Genomic DNA, 17,087 nt, shown 5'->3' with positions numbered 1-17,087 from the left:
TACGGTACACATAAGGGTGCGACATTGCAAAGATAGCCTTTAAACCTTAAGTACCTTGGTGGACTCCAGTATATCTCTCAACGACAATCTCACAAGAGCCTAAATTATCAGAAAATAGGCAAAGGCATATAAGCAACAATATTCAAACAAGCTAAAACGAACATCTTTTTATACTCAACAAAACAATCATCATCAACACACAAAAATAATCACAAGTCAAATTGATCATCATTATCAATTGAAGAAATCCAATAAAAGATTCAGCATAGAATATAATCATAAAGATTCGTACATCACATCAAAATACAGACAAAATCCTGACTAAAGCTGAAGAAGTACGCTTAGGCACCTATTACAACCTACGACCTAACAAAGGCATCAATTAGCAAACATATATACAACAAATCAAGGCAAGTTCTTTATGAACGCCACTGCCTTTCTACGGGCTTCAACATCATACACATCCAGTCCCAACACAAGATGCTTGGGCATAACGAACCCTAAACGGTGCATCTAATATCAGCACCTGATCTAATCAGATTAGCTTCGACTCTCGTTCAACAATGATTGTCTTCGGGTCATCACTCTTTTTTTTGCTGCCTTGCAAGCCTGGTGAACAATCTCCAATTCCTTCTCCTTTTCTTCCATCTTCGAGTGGACCTTAGCCATAACGTTTCCCATGATCATCTTCTCATAATTGGCCGGAGCATTTAGCTGCACATACTCCTTAAACCTGAATTTCTTCTCTTTTTAGGCCTGCAGGAAAGTGAACCACAAAGATCCATCCATCTGCAGCAGGTCCTCCCCCATTGCCCCCAACTTTGCAGCATTGTCCTCCACTTCTTGGCGAAGGGTTTTCTCTGTAGCATGTGCAACATCCAACTCAACCGCTCTTTTCTAAGCCTCTTCATGCAGCCGGTGTATCTCCACTGCCATCTTGGTATTTTTATGATCATAGAGTCTCCGACTCTTGCATTTCCCCGCGATACAAGGCGTACGCCCGATTGATGTCTGCAATAAGCTGCAAGAATTCACAAGTATAAACCAACAAGCACCAACAAAAATTCAACAAAAGGTCATTATGATACTTACCACTCCGTGCACGGTAGTTGAGTCTTTCAGAGTTGAACCAATTTTCAATAATTATTAATGGAGCACTCACGCACTAGTCATGAATCTCGTTATTTTCACTCCACATTTGCGTTATGTTATCACTCATCAGTAGAAGATTAAATAAATGTATACACACTTGAAAAAAATTAATTTTTTTTATCTCGTGTTATGCACCAGATAAAAAATACATGTATATATTTTTGGGAAAAATATAAAAATAAACCTTGTGGCTACACATGTTTTCGATCGGCACCCTTGTAGTTTAAAAGTTTACAAAATGGTACATTGAGGTTCATTCCGTTAGCAAACACATACCAAATTGACTAACTGTGTTAAAAGTTAAAGGAAAAATAGTTAATTTGGTCCTTATATTTATTTATTTTATAAATTAACCCACTTATTATTTAATTATCACAAAAACCCTAAAATAAAAAATAAAAATCAATTATACCATCTTTTTCATCTCTTTAATTTCTCACTTTTTTCTTCTTTCTCTCTCTTCTCTCTATAATCAATTGAACATAAGAAAACGTACTGTTTAATCAAATCTTGTCAATGGATTATTTGCACACATGTCTGTGAAGGAACAAGTGCGAGCTATTCAAGAGGCATCGGTTATTATTGGTGCTTATGGTGCAGGTCTAACTCACATAGTATCTGCAACTCCAAAAACTATAATTTTAGAGGTCGTTAGCAGCTTCTTTAGGCGTCCGCATTTTCGATTCATTGCTGAGTGGAAAGAGTTGAATTATCATGCTATTTATCTTGATGGATCATACACTAATCCAGCAGTTGTGATTGAAAAGCTTAACAAGATAATGAAAAGCCTAAGTGACAGAATCTTCCCTGCCACAATCAACTTGGGGGTCTGCTTGTTTTTGCTCTATCAGTTCATCTCATCTCAAATTTATATCATGCTACTGGTCAGGTGCTTTTTCTTTTTGGATGCCAGATTGTTCTTAGCATGAAATTTGATGCAAATATAGATTTTAGAGAGAGAAAATTTAAGAGAGACAGAGAGAAAAAGAAGAAAAAAAAGGGTAATTAATTTATTTGTTCCTATATTTTGATAAAACACACTGTTTAGTTCTATATTTTCAAAAACACACGGTAAAGTCCCTAACTTTTTCTCAGTGAACTGTTTAGTCCGTAACGTTTTTCTCAATGAACTGTTTAGTCCCTGCCGTTAGACTCTCATGAAGATTCTGTTAGTCAATTTGGATTTGCGTTCTTTTTTTCCTTTATTTTTCCTTTCCTTTAAACTCTAATGCATCTGAAATCAATTTTGAGTGTTCTTCTTCTTGATTTTCTTCTTAATCGTTCAAATTCGTAATCATTGGGTCTGTTCTTTTTCTTGTTCTCCATACAAATAGCTTCTTCTTCTAAATTGGATTTCCTCTTCTGAAGTTTGAAGGTAAATAGTAAAGAGTAATTTCGTCATTTCCGAAGTCATAAACGGTAAAAAATCTAACAAACAAATGGAAGGACTAAACAGTTCACTGAGAAAAAGGTTAGGGACCTTACCATGTGTTTTTGAAAATACAGGGACTAAACAGTGTGTTTTATCAAAATATAAGGACTAATAAATTAATTACCCAAAAAAAAAGAAACCAAAGAGATGAGGAAGATGATATAATTGATTTTTATTTTTTATTTTGAAGTTTTTTTGGTGATAATTAGATAATAAGGGGGGTTAATTTATAAAATAAATAAATATAAGGACCAAATTAACTCTTTTCCTTCTGACTTTTAATACTGTTAGTCAATTTGATACGTGTTTGCTAACGGAATGAACCTCAAGGTACCATTTTGTAAACTTTTAAACCACAAGGGTGCCAATCGAAAACAGGTGTAACTACAATGTTTATTTTTGTACTTTTCCCTATATTTTTTTTTGACGTTATTTATTCTTTTTGCACGTGGATACACATGTCATTGATGTGATATTGATGAGTGATAACATGATGCATGTGTGAAGTGAAAATAACGAGATTATGGACTACATAGAGTATAATTGTAATTATGGATAAAAGTGGTTCAACTTCCAAATGTTTATAATTGTACCATTATAACGTTATGGATAAAATTTCTCTAGCTTCTAATAGAGACGACTCCAGTATTATAAAGGCTTTTGGCCTAGCTTTTATACTCTATTTCTTATAAGTTATATATAAATATAAATTTAAATTTAATAAATATAAAATTTTAATTAAATTGTACTGGATCCAGAAGAATAAAATAAATATCAGAACTTTTGGACAATTTGTAGAGAACGAAGTAAATAACAGTTATATTATTGTTAAGGTAAAGTATAAAAAAAACCATGTGGTTTGACTTTTTTACAAATGCAATTTCGTGGTTTAGAACCTGCAAATATGGGGCAATGGAATTTGTGCAGTTTGTAAACTCAAACATTGATAAGTCCGAAATTTACTTGTTTTGAGTATGCATTTTACTTTGATTGTTCGTTTGTTTTGTGTGTTTTATTGTTGTTTTTGGTAAGATTTTACTTCTATGTTCTATGTTTTATGTTTTCGTGTTAGGAGTTGATACTTGGTGATTCGGGATGATAGGAGCACATTCGGATGAAAAACATACGGAAAACCAGCTTTGGAATAGTTTTAGACAGAATCTCGGGCGAGACAATGACAGTCTCGGGTGTGAATTTCTCCCCAAGATTTCCAGACAGAATCTCCGGTGAGATGAAACAGTCTTGGGCGCGACCTGCCTTATTTCTTCAGCTTTTGGCGAAACAACGCAACCTTTCACCGAACCAACACACCATTCCTCTTATGGACGTGTCACACCCGACCCTAGACGACCTCAATCGGCATCGGGCATGAAATAGAAAGATCATAATTAATACTTAAGAGTCTCCAAACTATCCAACACCATTATATTACAATTGAACTATCAAAATTTTAACCATAATTCTCACAATAAGCAGCCAACTTCCAACCCGCCTAAACGGTCGGTAACCTTTTCTATATCCTGTACTTTCTCACCTAAAAACATTAAAACATTTAAAAACGTGAGACAAAAATCTCAGTAAGAAACTATCAGCTATAAAAACCAACTTTATTTAACATAGCTACATATATACCTTTATAAAGGGATTTAATCAAAACCTTATAAAATATACTCAAAACGTAAGTTCATAATATAGTCAAAGTAGTAAACCAAAACCATAAAAATATATAATCTTGTATCCATTCTTGAGTTCAAAACCTTATAAACTATTGTAATCAAATAAGTGTTTTATCAAACCAACTCGTATTTAATCAAACGTAAAACCTTATATCAAAATCAATTATAACTGAAAACATAATTCAAATGAACTTAAAACATTGTATCCATCCTCGAGTTTCTCCCCTTAAGTATCAACCCATAACCACATATATAATCGAGACGTCTCTTAACATTGCCTATCCCATATGGTCTTACCCAACACTTCTTTGCCATACCCAATAGGTCTTCAGACTGTGTACACATGCCATATCCCTCACTAAACATGGTCTTCAAATATAAAACCACCGATCCGGATAACTCTCGATGGATATAAAATCATAAAATCGTAACGTATTCAAATTTCCTTTCACAATCAAATTCCAAACTATTTCATAACCATAAATCATGTGGCTTCAATTAGCCCTTTTGTATCATAAAAATCATATTTGGACTTCAATCCAAAATAATAACAACAATAACCGCAACATATTTCTCAATCCAAAAACAATTCGTAAGAAATCATCAAATTCATTTTGTTTAATATAGATATATTTTGAAACCAAAACATATATGTATATATGTAAATCAAACAAATTAAGCCTTAAATCAACATAATCAAGTAAAATCTGAAATTCACATAGAAGCATAATCATTAGCTTCATTTGAACCGTAATTTCACAATAAAAAGCAAAATCAGGAAAAACCCAAATTTTACAAAATTTCTGCATAACCTTAAAATATCAATTTCTGAAAATTCTTTGATTATATATATATATATATATATATATATATATATATATATATATAAAACTCAAAATATAGTGGATAGTTACTTACCTTGATCACTAATTGAACAAAATACACCCGATCGATAAGCCGCTAAATTCTGTCTAAGACGTTTCCCTCCAAACACCGCCGAAACTCAAAAACTCTTCGATTAGGACTTAGATCTATACATAAGGATGCTATGTTTCTAATTTCGAGTGATTCGGACGGTCGAATCTCCGTAAATCGAAGAAACGGTGGAGAAACGGTTCAGAGAAAACTGATGAATTTATCAGGAATAGAAAAAGAAAAAAAGAAACCCAGAGATGATTGTCGAATTCTGTAGAATTTGGAATATATATACAAATTTGTCAAATATCACATTTGATCCTTCATCTTTTTATAATCTTTTAAAAATTATCATAAACTTTTAATTTACACATAAAACCATCGAATTAACTCCAAAATTTTCCTATAGCACCAAATTAACTTCACACACCCAATAATTATAATATATACTAATATCAAAATATAAATTTTAGAAATTTAGACACGGATGTGACAGGACGTGTCTATTTGCTTGAAGCCTATAAATAGAGTGATTCTCCAGCATTTAAAGATATGTAGAGAGAATCAAAAAGAGAAATTATCTCAGTTCATGTAATGCATCAAAGTTGATCGAAAGACAACTTATCACAAAGAAACAATGAGAAGTACAAATCGAAGTTGCCCCGAGGATTGACAACCCTTTCGAATGAGAGTAAAAGGATTCACAACCCCGAACCCTTCTTTGTTGAAGTTATTCGATTATATCGTTCTTGTTAAACTCATTTATCCAAGTATCTTATTTGAACCATTTGATTAATATAGTTCCTATTTTTCTTACATGACTTCTATTTAAAGTTTATTCTAGCGAAAGCCTTTAAGTTTATTTTCATGGTGTTTATCTTATTCAATTAACGTAAAGAAATTTAGTGATTGAAGAAGATAAACTTTGATAATCAACTTACACAAATTCAGTTTCAATTCCGATCATTACGATAGTTCGAATAGTTGGATTTGATATTGTTCTTGGTTAAGTTTCTTAATTTTAAATTGAGAGACTGGATTAGGATCGATTATTGTTTTAAGAAATTGATTAATTAGATCGATTATTATTTAACTTAGATGACAAGTTTAAAGTTGTAAGTTTGTTGATGCATGAAAATGTAACTAGATAATAAGTTTAATATTAGAGTAACTTAGATTTATATTTATTTTACAAAACCAAAATTCATCATTCGATTTTACTATAGACTTAAGAGAAAACGAATCTTTAATAAAAACAAGTTTTATATATCAACAACTAAGCAAGTTCATCGTGGGATCGATATCTTTTATTACTACAAGCGAAACCGTGCACTTGCGGAATTCGCCTAACAAACATTTCGTTAAAAATTGTTATTCTAAACTATTTCAAACCGAAAGAAAATGATTTGGAGAAATTGTCACACCCGAACCTAAAATACATCGGATAAGATGGCGAGACAAATAACAGGGACTTGTGAGTCTAAAGTACGATTCTAATTTCTAAGAACACAATCCTTAACTTTTAAAATGAACGATTATCAAATTTATCACCATTAAAATTACCTAATAATTCATTAGGGTGAGACATGTACCTCAGGTATAACGATCTATAACTAATTTCATTCTCTTTGATCTATATTTACCAATCTACTCTTGAAAGCAAATGCATTCATCAATAACATTAAATCTATATTTCTATCACTTAATTTCTACACTACACAAACAAATGACTTTAAAATTCTAATTAACTCTTGACACGAAATTTAATCTAACCATTTAATTTAATTTACCTAATTGGCTTGGACTTGATAATTTTATCAAGCTTCCTACGTATCCCGAATCATCTCTTAATTTTTAATTCAGGAATCAAAGCCACGTAGTTCTATCGAGTTTTAAATAATCTAATATGCTAGGTTTCTTATATTCAACTTAGTTTCATTATTACATCAATAAAATATTTTAATTCATGGTAGAAGTAGAAAACTATTTCTAGTAGGATCATCCTCTCATTCAACACATTCCCATCTATCTTGAGATAAGCAACCTATTAGTTCTAGCTTATTTCTATTTTCTTCGAGTAATGTAAACTTGATGACTTTCAATTTATATTTATCAATTCTTAAACGGTACAGAAATGGCTCTACTTCTCATTCCTTTTGTTCACAAATTTTAACTTTTAGAATTCTCATAATTGGCACTGGATACCTTATGTCAACTCCTTTAAGTATAAGCATTTTCCCAAGCTTATTTCTCCAAGTTCTCTAAAGCTTCCTTCTCATACCAGTTTCAGCTTTTCCAGATTTTCAATTAACAGTTATGTCTACGACCTACTTCTGTCGTATTGAAATATCTCTGTGACGTATTTAAACAAGCTTCTATTTTCATCAAATTATATAGTATGATTATCTTGTGGTATTACGTTTATTTTATTCATATTATTTATTTATGAATTTCATGAATTAGCCAAACTTATTTTACCAGACAAAACAAACTAACACGTTTAAAACGTCTTTTTTTGCCAAATCAATCCAACTCAAGGTCTAAAACAACCTCTTCACCAAAGAATCTAACTTAAACATCTAAGAAGACTCTTTTTACCAAATGAATCACTGAAGCCTAATATGATTTTTTTTTATCAAATGGACTAATATGATTTTTTATCAAAAATAAGTCAAATCTGATATGATTTTTATCAAGTTCTGTCATACGGAAAAACTCAAATCTAAAACGAGTTTTACCAAACGGAATAACTCACTTCTAAACCGATTTTTACCAAGTTTTATCATATAGAATAACTCAAATCTAAAATGATTTCTATCAAATGAAACCAAGTTAAACGACATATACGGTAACAAATCATTTTTATCAATTTTAACTAAAGGAAGAAAACAACCATTGGAAAACAATAGAATCCACATCTATCTCTAATTTGCAGATAAAATCTCAACTAGCTCAAATCTGAAGAATAAATTTTAAAAAAAACCACTTTAGGAGGTCATCTTCCTCCTTCCTATTTTAATCTGAACCCCAAACTGAACAGCCACAAACCTGCTCTCTTAACTCAAGAATTCAGAATAATAACATATTATGCAACTGTAAGCAAAGATCTTAGAAAAGAAGAAATCATATATAGAAACACACAAACAGAGACGATTTTACCTTTGAAAATCATATTGCATTTTCAAATTGGACCATTAGGGGCTCCAAGAAAAACCAACCGTCACCAGATACTAGTGAAAGAACTCGGACCTCCACCAACCACCACCAACAACACAGATCGGAACAGGTGGTTCCACTTTCCAAAAGAGCCGCCAAATGACCTTAAACTCTTCTTCTGCTATTTGATGAGTCGGAAGATCGCAACCCCACTTCAGAAACCTTTTCCTTCTCCATCTTAAATATCAATTCTCCCTGAATTCATCTATTTCTAATCAAATAATAGAGAAAGAGCGAGAGAATAGAGATGAGTGAGGAAGCAGTATCGATGAGAGAGAGAGAGAGCGAGGCGAGGAAGAAGAGGAAAATCGATCCTTCTAGAGAGAATGCTCTCTTTCTGTATATATACCTAGACTACTTTTTAAGTTATTCCCTAATTTGCTAAAGGGTGTTGTTAAACATAGTCTCCATTTCCCACCTCTAGCCTCGTGAAAGGATAAAAATACCCTTAGAGCTTTTGGGGTGGGAAATGGAGGATTTTTTCCTCTCCCGGCACGCGGGCGTGAGGTAATCACGCCTCACCATAAGGTGAGGCGTGAGGCTATCATGCCTCACCATAGGTGCAGACGTGATAGCTTCACGCCCGCGTGGCTGGGTATTAAAAATTGTGGAATTTAAGGGTGTTGTTATTAACTCGGATTAACCTTTTACAAATACAAATTACGGAATTTAACTCGGATTAACCTTTTACAAATAAAAATTAACAACATAAATATTAAAACTGTCACACCCGACCCTAGACGACCTTAATCGGCATCGGACGTGAAATAGAAAGATCATGATCAACATTTAATAGTCTTCAAACATCATAAATATCACTTTTCTAGATATTCCTCTTAAATGTATATTAATTTCATATTCCTATTACATTAAAACCTCAACATATTTACCAACTTCATCATATTACAATTAAATACTGAAGTTCTAACCATAAATCTAACAATAAGTAGCCAACTTCCAAACCTCGCCTAATCGGTCGGTAACCTTCTCTATATTCTGTACTTTCTCACCTAAAAACATTAAAACATTTAAAAACGTGAGACAAAAATCTCAGTAAGGAATTATCAACTATAAAAACCAACTTTACTTAACATAGCTACATATATACATTTATAAAGGGATTTAATCAAAACCTTATAAAATATACTCAAAACTTAAGTTTATAATATAATCATCAAAACCTTATAAAACATTCTCAAAGACACGGACATGACAAAAACAAATTAATAAACATAAAATAGTATATATAATCTCAAAAGTGTTAAAATGTGAGGCTATATAATAAGTTCTAGTAGATAAAAATATATATCAGTTCGCCCGGTGTCACGCTTCCATAAACTCATCCATCTCGCTCCTAATAAGTGGAGCCTCCTCACCAGTTCGGCCGGCAGCCGATCGCTGGGTGATACGCCACATCCAGCTAACCCACTACAAATAAATAAATAAATATTAAAAAACAAACACATGTAAACTAATATTAAATAATAATAAACTTACATATTCGTTGTTGGAACGAGCAAGCTGGACCGGTCCATCCTGTGGGGCATGAAGGAGATGAGGATGTGAATATCGCATGTACCAGTCCATGTAAGCAGCATCACAAGCAGTGGGATCGTATCCAACTGGTCGGCATCTCCTCCGATCAATGCCCCGAGCCGATGGAAATCTCCGCCATGTATTGTCAACTGTGACAGAGGAATGCGTGAGCCTGTATGATAAAGACTTCCATGGTCGTATTGCTCTATCATGTCTAATACGCTCAGCCGGGATAGGCTGAGTATATCCGACCTGACGTAAGGCTCGATCCGGCATATACGGCTCGACCTGACGTAAGGCTCGATCCTGAACATGGTGGATGTGAGGTGAGACAACCCAGTCCTCTCGACCATATCCCACAACTGTAAAATGATACATATACAATTAACAAATTTTTTTGAGGTTTAGGGTTAAAAATAATAATTAAAATAATTTTGACAAACTAATTATTCTTGTCACGTCCGTATCTAAAAATTATTCGATATAGATTTTGGAGTATTAATTAATTATGATTTGAAATATACTATTGGATTTAATTTAATGTATTTAAGTGTAAATTAAAAGTTATAGGTAAATTTTATAAAATAAATAAACTAAAAGGACCAAAATCATTATTCTTTCAACTAGACATCATACATATAATTTATTATATATGAAAACTTTGTATTTGAACATTGAATTTCATGTGATGTAAAAAAATAAAAATAAAAATAAATAAATAAACAAAACGTGGCATGAAATTAATGTATATTAAAACCACATGTCATTAATTTAGTTAGTCTATGTACATATGTCAACATTAAAATATAGGCCACATTTATTTAGTTTTTTTCAAAAAAAAAAAAAAAAAAAATATATAAAACATCCTATCTATCTATCTATATATATATATATATATATATATTAGATAGGAAGATGTTTTAATTGTTTTAATAGTTTTTACAAATTTTGGGTTAAGGAGTTATTGAGGAAAAATGTTTTTTTGGCTCACAACGGAGTACACCGATTAATTTTCGGTGACTGATGATGACGTTTAGGATCATCAGTAAACGGATCACATCGATTAATTTTTGGTGACCCACAAACGACATTTCGGTAACTGTATTTTAGATTTAATTATTTTAAAATGTTATAAGTATGATTTTGAGTAAGTTAGATTCCGTTTCGTTAAAGTATAACATGTTTACGAGTAGTGATTTATCAAGTCTATATTTTACTTATAAAAATATAAAATTTAGAAAGATGTCCTTTAGATTTATCGAAGTGAAAGTTCGATCGGTATTAAGGCTTTTAGCAGCGCCACGAGTTTAGAAATATATCGGTCCAAATTAACAACGTCGGTTTAAATTACTATCTTAGATATAGACCAATAAAAATAGTTGATTATTTTATATTGTATTAATATAAAATTTGTACAAGCGTTATTAATATAAAATTTGTATAGATAGATTCTTAGCAGTATCACGAGTCTAACTGAACCTTAAGTCGGAATTAACGATAGTCTAACTGAACCTTAAGTCGGAATTAACGATACCGTTTAGTGTTACGCGTTACAATTTTGGTGACAAACATAAATAGTCTCACATGGTGACAAACATAAATAGTTTCATAAAAGTGTGTGGTTTAAAATTTAGTTTTATATAATAATTAAGTGAGTGTAATTTGTCGAATTAAAATAAGAAGGACTAATACCGATATTTGTCAATTAGAGTCAGTATAAAGTTAAATATAAAATTAGTACAATAATTTGAATATAAAGTTAGTTCAAACAGATTTAAGACAATATAATGAGTCTAACAATATATTCGGTCTAAATTAACTATACCGGTTTAGTATTACATGAACTATTCCGGTGATAATGGCAAATAAAAATAGTCCGATAAAAATGTATGAAAATAGCCCGATAAAGTGTTGGTATAAGTTTTATTTAAGTCTATTTTTATAATATTTGAGTGATTTTAATTCTCGAAATTGATGCAATCGTCAACTTATGATTTTTATGAAAATATATGATTTAAATTATTTACTTTTGATTTTAATTGTAAAATGATTAAATTGAAATATAATTTTATACTCGTGGTATTTATCTGAAAATCGGATTGAGAAAACCGTTGCGGTTGTTATTGTTATTATTTATGTGATTTGGATTGAAGTCCAAATATGATTTTTATGTTGCGATATTTTGAAAGATAGAAAAATGGTTTTGTCCATCTAGGATTGTCCGAGGTAGGAGTTGTATTTGTAAGACCATACCTAAGGGCGATATGGCCAGAGTGCACGGCTGGTAGTCCTAACGTTAGGCAAGGCGAGATATGAATGAGATATCTTGATTATTGATATGATAAGCTACACGAGTGGAATTAGAGGATGGACACACACGCAAATTTTGTATTACGTTTTGATAATGTTTGATGATTTGAATTATAATGTTTTACGTTTGTTTGATTACGAGTTGATTTGTTAAAGCGATTTATTTGATTACGAGTTGGTTTGTAAACGATTTATTTGATTATGAGTTGGGTTGTTAAAGCGGTTTATTCGATTTGATTCGTTTTGATAAAACGTTGTTCGATTTGATTCGTTTTGATAAAACGTTGTTCGATTTGGTTCGTTTTGATAAAACGTTATTCGATTTAATTCGTTTTGATAAAGTGATTTATATATATTAAATTATATAATAATAAAATGAAATATACAATTAAGTTATTAGCGAATCAATCAACATGTCAATAAGTTAAAATGAGTTCATAAGTTAAGACAACTACCTAATTAAGGGAACTACCTAAAATAGGTAGAACTACGTGGCTTTGATTCCCGATTTAAAAGATTAAAAGATGGTCGGGATACGTAGGAAGCTCGATAGAATTATCGAGTCCAAGCCAAATAAATAAATAAAACTTTAGGTAGTCTAAATAAATTTTTATCTAATAGAAAATCGGTTCGACTTTCAGGCTGTTAGGCGTTTGTTATCCTATTTTCTTTTCATGCCCGATGCCGTTTTGGGTCGGGTGTGACAATTCTTACCTTAGGTGTCGCACCACGTAACCACACTCCCAAATTCTGGCATGCTAATGATCTGTTGCAGCATGTTAGAAACGATCGAAGCTCCCCTCCCAGCATCCGTGAGGCAACATGTCCTAGAAAACTAGGAATCACGGAACCATCAATGGGGCCACCATCCACCGGCCTAGAAACAATCCAGCTGTGGTCCTCACTAGCTTTGGAACGTTTGCCGGTCCCTGAAATTTTAAATAATACTAAAATTAAAAATACTATACTCAAATTAAAAATACTATACTAACAATTAAAAATACTACACTAAAATTATAAATACTATACTAAAAATTATAATAATACTAAAATTAAAAACACTATACTCAAATTAAAAATACTATACTCAAATTAAAAATATTATACTAAAAATTATAATAATACTAAAATTAAAAATACTATACTAAAATTAAAAATACTATACTAAAAATTAAAAGTACATGTACTCGCAAAGCGACCACCTCTGCGTTGTCTGCCCTGGGTCGACTGCTCATCGCCATCCTCACCCTCACGATCACCACCAGATACCGGTCGTCGCTATACTTCGGCTACCTCCTAGAAATACTCATCCACAACATCAACATCAGGATCTCGGTCATCAGAATAATCCGCCGCCGCCTCCGCTCCCCGAATCTCGGGCTGATCCAATACAGCCTGCTCAATCGAACCCCTCCGTACCTGCTGCGTCGCAGTCCCTCTCCGCCTATGACCTGATACATCAATACCACGCTATCTCGTATGTCGTGGTGTATCCTCCTCCTCGTCCATATCTAAACGACGAGCTGATGACGGAATAGATTTTCCCGCGATAGTAGACCGCTCCGTCTACACATAAAAATTTAAACAAAATTAAATTAAAAACAAATATGATTTACAACAACTACATTTACCTATACAATTTACAACAATTAAATTAGAAAAGAATATAATTTACAACATAAACATTTAACTAAAATTAAGTTGAACAAAATTAAATTTACAACAACTAAATTTAACTATAATTAAACAAAATAAAATTTACATATATACAAATTAAATTAACAATTATTAAAATAACAATTATAACATATAAATTATAATCAAATTAATGGAAACAAATAATAAACAATTAAATTCAATTATATTTATTTAAAAAATAAAAAAGCCTCAAATTGCACTCGGGCGTATGAACATCACGCCCGACCTATGGTGCGGGCGTTTGAACATCACGCCGCACCTATGGTGCGAGCATGATGCTATCACGCCCGCACCATAGGTCGGGCGTGATGTTCAAACGCCCGCACCATAGGTCGGGCGTGATGTTCATACGCCCGAGTGCGATTCCGGCAATTTCTCAAAAACCCTCACAAATTTAAAAATGAAGCACAAATCAACAAAATAAAGCCGTAAATCGTACCATTTTTGCTTTCTCTTTACCGCTCCTGTCACGATCCATGGTTTGGTTGAGAAATTAGTCCGGATTTGATCCAATAGAGTTTAGGATGTTTGAGAGGTTTTTTTTTGAAAATTTATCTAAAGGGTATTTCTGTCTATTCACATGGCTATAGATAGGAAATGGTGGCTTGGTTTAGTAATTCACTTTACTAAAATATGCACTTGGATCCCTAGTGTTATAATTCCTCCCTTAATTTCCTTTAACATTTCAATTTAACTCCAATCTTTTAATTTTTTTTATAGTAATTCCAATCTTCTAATTCGAGTAATTTTTCTTTAATTCACTCCTTTATTTTCGTCCTTATTTTCATTTTATTAAAAACCCAAAAATTAAGCGATTAATTGTTCAATATTCATCGATGAACCGAAAATTCATCAAACTCAGATAATTAATCGGTTTCCAAATTGGACTTTTATTTATTAATTTGATCACATAAATTTCTCATTTAACAAAAATCTCGATTTTTGTTACAATTGCATGTAAAATTATAAGCTAATTAAACCAAAGGTGTTATCTCGGGTCTATAATAAAAATAATTTCAAATAATGAATTCAAAATGTTATAACCTAATATCAAATGATAACAAATAGGAAATTTTGGATATGAACGTGACAGAAATTAAAAATTCTGAATTTACAACCCCATATATAAGGTCTGAGTTTACAAATCAACTAAACGACAAGTTTTTTTTGGATCAAAACATTGACTCCAAAATCTTTTAACTGCCCAAACCATAGATATCTGTTTGTATTGTGAGACTGTGTTTGTAAATCGGGTACCACAAGTTTTTTTTTTTATATATTTCATCTTTATTGTTAGGACTTAAAAAGAGAAGTTGTGAAATAAATTTTGAAAACTCTCTGGTGTGCTATTATGGTCTATTTCCTTAAACATGTTACATGCTAAGTTTCTATGCGATTACTATTAAATTGAAATAGGAAATAATAATTATTTATAGATAAAAAATTTAATAATTAAGATATTTATAATTATTTTAATTAAAATAAATGGGACTTTTTTTTAATAAGAAGTCTCTCTAAATATGAGGCCTCTTTCATTGAAGGCTGCTTCAAAGAGTGCCAAAATTTAACACATTATTCTAAAATATAATATTTTATTAATTTAATAATCCACATCACTCCTGACAACTTTTATTTCAAAATGCTTCATAGTAAGCAACTTTAAAAGTTGTCACAATGACCCCATAAACCATTACTTAATATATAATTTATTTAAGGGTAATTAATTTATTAGTCCCTATATTTTGACAAAACAAACTGTTTAGTCCCTGTATTTTCAAAAATAAATGGTAAGGTCCCTAACCTTTTTCTCAGTGAACTGTTTAGTCCTTCCGTCTGTTTGTTAGATTTTTTTACCGTTTATGACTTCAAAAATGACTAAATTACCCTTTACTATTTACATTCAAATTTCAGAAGAGGAAATTCAATTTAGAAGAAGAAGTTATTTATATGGAGAACAAGAAAAAGAACAGACACAATGCTTACGAATTTGAACGATTAAGAAGAAAATCAACAAAAAGAACACTCAAAGTTGATTTCAGATGCTTTAGAGTTTAAAGGAAAAGAAAATAAAGGAAAAGAAGAACGCAAATCCAAATTGGCTAACAGAATCTTCATGAGAGTCTGACGGCAAGGACTAAACAGTTCACCGAGAAAAACGTTAGGGACTAAACAGTTCACCGAGAAAAACGTTAGGGACTTTACCGTGTGTTTTTAAAAATACAGGGACTAAACAATGTGTTTTGTCAAAATATAAGGACTAATAAATTAATTACCCTTTATTTAATTATAAATAGGGTAAATAAATTATTAGTCCCCTAATTTTTACCTAACACACTGTTTAGTCCCCCTATTTTGAAAAACATATTTTAAGGTCCGTATCTTTTACCAATATTAACCTTGTGGTCCTTTTATCTATTTTTTTGTATATTATTAACCGAATATATCTCAACTTTTAGGACAACCACAGTACAATACAAGTTGACCATGTTACTCTGTTATTTTATATATGTCTATTTATGCTAAAATATAACGGTTACAAGTAAAAAACTAGACAAAATGACCAAAGGGTTAATATTGGCAAAAGATAGAGACCTTAAAATGCGTTTTTCAAAATAGTAGGACTAAACAGTGTGTTAGGTAAAAACTAGGGGACTAATAAATTATTTATCCTTATAAATATTGTCAATCAATAGTGAAATGAGAGAGAGCCATAAAAAGTGCACCAATGTATTCAAGTAAACTATTTTTTTATATTAAAAAAAGTTTGGCAACCTTCATTGGCACCCACCATCACTCCAATAGTAGACACCTTTTAAAAGTTGTCAAACCCAATACCACATCAGCTGACGCTCTTTTAGGCACCCTCTATTGGAGATGCTCTAAGCGGGCTCTCCAAAAGCCTCTAGTAGTGAATGTATTTTCTACACCTTATTCCATAAACCCTTTTTAACTTTAAAAAAAATGCCAATGTTTTTTTTAAATGGTAGCTAATTTTAAAATATTCCAACAAATAGAAAAATATCGTCAAGTAGCAATAAAAGCCGATACAAATACAAAAATGTGGTTAAATTTTAAAATATAAAAGCACATGTTAAAAGGTATCACTAAAAAGTATCGTAATATACCACTTTTTTGCACTATAGCTTCGAAAG

The 17,087-nt window shown here is 31.7% G+C and overlaps 1 long non-coding RNA gene across 1 annotated transcript; it reads right to left on the bottom strand.

Moving 5' to 3' along the window:
* Window positions 1-238: 238 nt before the first annotated feature.
* Window positions 239-8,733, bottom strand: LOC136223484 (uncharacterized). Its single transcript, XR_010685978.1, has 2 exons — window positions 8,335-8,733; window positions 239-1,021 (listed from the first exon to the last, which is right to left on the bottom strand). It is a non-coding gene; the product is annotated as an uncharacterized lncRNA (long non-coding RNA).
* Window positions 8,734-17,087: the final 8,354 nt, after the last annotated feature.

The sequence above is a fragment of the Euphorbia lathyris genome, chromosome 3 (assembly GCF_963576675.1).
Source record: "Euphorbia lathyris chromosome 3, ddEupLath1.1, whole genome shotgun sequence".
Classification (NCBI taxonomy): domain Eukaryota; kingdom Viridiplantae; phylum Streptophyta; class Magnoliopsida; order Malpighiales; family Euphorbiaceae; genus Euphorbia; species Euphorbia lathyris.
This window is presented reverse-complemented; position numbering and strand designations above follow the sequence as displayed.